The sequence below is a fragment of the Tamandua tetradactyla genome, chromosome X, assembly GCF_023851605.1.
Source record: "Tamandua tetradactyla isolate mTamTet1 chromosome X, mTamTet1.pri, whole genome shotgun sequence".
Classification (NCBI taxonomy): domain Eukaryota; kingdom Metazoa; phylum Chordata; class Mammalia; order Pilosa; family Myrmecophagidae; genus Tamandua; species Tamandua tetradactyla.
The window spans coordinates 138,103,569-138,108,285 of record NC_135353.1 but is presented as its reverse complement, the minus strand read 5'-3'; the positions used below and the strand labels follow the sequence as shown (position 1 = coordinate 138,108,285).

General features: G+C 33.5%; 1 non-coding gene across 1 annotated transcript; it reads left to right on the top strand.

Annotated features, from left to right (window-relative positions):
• Positions 1–664: 664 nt before the first annotated feature.
• Positions 665–774, top strand: LOC143672323 (U6 spliceosomal RNA). Its single transcript, XR_013169784.1, has one exon. It is a non-coding gene; the product is annotated as a U6 spliceosomal RNA (small nuclear RNA).
• The last annotated feature ends 3,943 nt before the right edge of the window (positions 775–4,717 follow it).

Sequence of the window (4,717 nt, the reverse complement as noted above, 5' to 3'; positions counted from 1 at the left end):
TAAGGGATCCTTTGGAAGAGGAGAGAAATGGGCACAACTTACTAAGATTACTAAAATAGTTTTATGTTTTGAAATATATTAATGCCAATGGTAGAAATAACTATGCAATTTGACAAACAACAATAACAATTAGATTTACCAATTTTTAAATAAATTATGGTCAAAGAATTGACATAATGTGAAGTTTTGAGCAAGTGCTTTTGTCTCCTAAGGACACAGATAGTTAAAACCCAATAATTGTGAGCAACATAGCATTCAAGTATATTACTGATATTTATCTATAATATATTAAATCACAATATACCCATTTCATCTTTGATGTATAAAACTCAAGTAAACCTTAGGTTTAAGAGCTCCTTAAGGGATCCTTTGGAAGAGGAGAGAAATGGGCACAACTTACTAAGATTACTAAAATAGTTTTATGTTTTGAAATATATTAATGCCAATGGTAGAAATAACTATGCAATTTGACAAACAACAATAACAATTAGATTTACCAATTTTTAAATAAATTATGGTCAAAGAATTGACATAATGTGAAGTTTTGAGCAAGTGCTTTTGTCTCCTAAGGACACAGATAGTTAAAACCCAATAATTGTGAGCAACATAGCATTCAAGTATATTACTGATATTTATCTATAATATATTAAATCACAATATTCTTGTGCTTGCTTTGGCAGCACATATACTGAAATTTGAAAAATACTGAAAAGATTATTAGCATGGCCTCTGTGCAAAGATAACATGCAAATTCATGAATTGCTGAATAATTTTGAAATTAAAAATATTATATTCCTGAATTGGTCTCAGTGCACTCGATGCTGTATTTTTTTGAGGTCATCAGAGGCACAACAAGAACAACAGAAAAACAAACTGAAGAAAGCAATTTTTATGGTGATAAGTCTCTATTTTTCATGCAGAGTACCACTGCAGGTAATCATTCATAGAACACACAGCTATTTTCAGATATACAGAACTGAACAAAAGCATTTTAGTATGCTGCCTTACTGTACCTAGAAAACTGGAGAACATCTTCAAATGCTAAGACTAGGCAGTGAAATGAGCTAAGTTCATTTGTTGATATATTTATGAATCACTCAGCAGTGTTATGAGCTTCATTTACCCGAAAGCAGAATTACAATCACTCTGGAAGCCTCTGGGCAATTATAAAATGCAGTTCCAGGGAACGGGACAGCAAGCAAGCTAGGGACAGATGCCATGTTTCCATTCTGCAGAAAACATCTTCTGAGTTTAAGTGTTTCTACATGAATTCATTTAACAAAAATAGTATTTTAAAATATTAGTTGAATTAGGACACAGAAAATTTTAAATCTGATTTAGAGATATATGTTGTCCCTACATGTGCAAACATCTAGTGAATTCATTATTTTCATCGTTTGAGAAACATTATATATTAATCTTTCATAAAATTCTGGAACTAGCTGGTCTTCTAATACTCTGCCCCAAGCTTATCTTTATTCATTTTACATAGCCTTACACCTCAAATATGTTCCCTAGGCTAGCAGAATCAGCATCACCTGTGAGCTTGTTAGAACTTTTGAATCTGTTTTCTCCCCAGACCCACTAAATGAGAATCTGCATTTTAATAGGATATCCAGGTGATTTACTTGCATGCTAAAGTTTGAGATACACTGTTCTACAGGGTGCCTATGTATTCTTCAACAACTAATAATAGCATATTTCACCTTTTATTTGCATATTAACTTCTTTGGGAATCTGGTGAAACCCATAGTCCTCTACTCATAGAAAATGTCATTATTTACATAAAATAAAATACACAGGATTACAAAAGAAATAAATTATATTGAAATACATTTATCAAAATATGTTTTCAAACTGGGGAATAATAATATATGGACTTCTTTATCAATATATTAAATGATAAGATCTAGAAACAGGTCTAATAACAAACATAAGTTTTGATAGCTGGAGATAATTTAAGATATACACACTAACAGTAATGTGATATGAACATATCTGTGATTTCTATGGCTAAGTCATGGGTACTAATAATACTACTGTGGGGTTTTTTGCCCACAGTCGTAGTGGAAGGAAAATTTGAAACTCAGTGAGTTTTTAGAACAAAGATACAATTTTTTTATGCAGGCTTACAGATCTCCTCAATTCTCTCCACATTCCCCTTGAGAGCATGTGTTCCCGAGAATCCTTGGTTTATTGGGAAGTTCAAATAAGTTGTGGTACTAATTTGCCAATGTGAAAAGATTGGAAATATGTGCCAATTTTTATTGGAAGGAATAGAGTTAGATTCTTTGTTCTTTGGTACTCATTCCTAACTCACTGCTGTGTGTACAAAAATAGTCACAAATTCCAACTATTACAAATATCACCTTCTTTACAAGGTCATGTATTTGAGCAAGGTTTTTCCATATATTTATTATTTCATTTGATATTTCATAGATTTTTCATATTCACTGTTTAAGCAAGTCCTCTCCCCACTTTTTCAATTTTCCAAACACTTGGAAACTGACAGTTACTGGGGAGGAATAAATTTCCTTCTCCTTCATCCCAAATATTTCTCTCCTGCCAAGGACATACCAATAAATGAGAGAAAGGATTTAATTTCACTGCCTGTTCTAGGCCCAACATACAGAACTACTTTCCATATGGTACGTGAAAAATACACGCCAACTGAATAAGTGCAAATTTTGAAATGAGCAAGTTGCCTTTAGGACACGTATATATAGATTTGCCTCAATCAAATTGGCATAAAATTACACATTCTTGATTACAATTTGAAGGCTCCCATTTACTTGAAGTCCATGTGCTAGAACAAAAGGATTTAAAGAAAAAATGCAAATGTTTTCAACTAGAAAATCATCTGAAAGTAACGAAAGTGGGTAATTTCCAGGCAAATGTTAAGAATTTAAAGTCGTATCTCTATTACACATTGGTTTCCTTGCTTAAGTAGCAATATAACTGGGTTCCAAACCGTGTAATTTGTCTCTTGTAAATGCCAGGCCTAACCTCACCCTACAGCTTTACTCTTTTTTGAGTATGTCAGCTTGTATATATATGTCAATATAGCAAGATTTAAATATTCAGTCATCAAATATATTCTAAGCATCAATTTTCTGCTGAACACTGTCAAATGTACATTTCAAAACTACCTTACATGTGAAATATGTTGACACATATAATCATTTCATGTAATTATCATTTTTGTGTTAGTCTATATGTGAACTATCACTATGGGTAGTGATAAATGCACTATGGGCAGGGCATATATACACTATGAATAATTGCTTAAATGACTAAAGCAGTAATTGATGCATACAAAGTAGCTGTAATTTTTAAAATTATTTTTCAAGTAAAACAGAGTTTGGAGATCATCATTCTCTTTACTGAATCCAAAGTTAAATGCATTATCAGTAATTGGGATACAATGTTCAAATATAAGTGGTTTCTGTTCCAGACATCAGTAGTTTCATTTAAGAGGAAAAACGAATAGCGCCAAGGATAAAGGCATAGATACTTGTGACCACAATATACTAGTTTTACATATATCACCTTCTATTTTAAGGTTAGTCAATGAAAACAAATTATTGTGATGCATTCATATTGACTTAGGGTTAATGATGACCCTGGAGTTCTCCAATATTTAAAGTCATAAGTCACACAAAATAGAATAATTGTGATAAGACAATCACAATTTATAAGACAATGAGAAGTAGTGCCCAGTGCATTTCATTTAGTGTGGTGGAATTAGTTTACAAAAACCTTAACCCTGGAGGCTCTCTGAACCTATTCTAAAATACATCCAGGTTGAAGAAATATTTATGTTAAATATCTTGTCATCATTGCAAATTGCCAACCAGAGTGAGCATGGCACAAATAGGAGACTCCTAGTAATCTTTCTAGCCCCTTAGGATCTGGTAGAGAAAATCAAGAAATTCAACCAGGATCAACAATTTCTCAAATCAAGGTTTCAGAATAGCCAATTTCTTCTACTACATTGTCTGGATTTAATTAAATCTTCTTCTTCCCTTCCCCACACTTCTCTTTCTTGAAGCACATTGACATATGTCATGGTTAGGGACATGTGTCAACTTGGCCAAGTTGTGGTACCTGTTCATCTGATTGGGCAAGTACTGGCCTGTCTGTTGCAATGAGGACATTTCATAGGATTAGGTCATGATCACGTCAGCTGCATCCACAGCTGATTCCATTTGTAATCTGCCAAAGGGGAGTGTCTTCTACAATTAGTGATGCTAAATCTAATCACGGGAAGCCTTTTAAGGAGGTCTCAGAGGAGACAGGTCCCATTCCTGCTTCGGCTGGTGAGCCTCTCCTGCGGAGTTCATCCAGACCCTCCATCGGAGTCGTCAGCTTCACAGCCTGCCCTGTGGATTTTGGACTCTGCGTTCCTGCGGTCACGTGAGACCCTTTTATAAATTTTATATTTGCAAGTGTTCCCTGTTGATTCTATTTCTCTAGAGAACCCTAACTAATACAACATATTACTGGAGAAATTGTACATATTTTCAATCTTTATCATTATTTTTGGTTTCTGAAAAAAATAGATTTGGGTGAAATTAGTTACTCAATGTTGAGGAAAGAAAATTTACATTGGAAACTATAGGAGGGTTATGTTTCTAGATTGGGTTGATATTTATCTGGGGATATTCCCCTATCTTGATTGCTTTATATTTGGTGTAAATTATCATATCATTGTTGA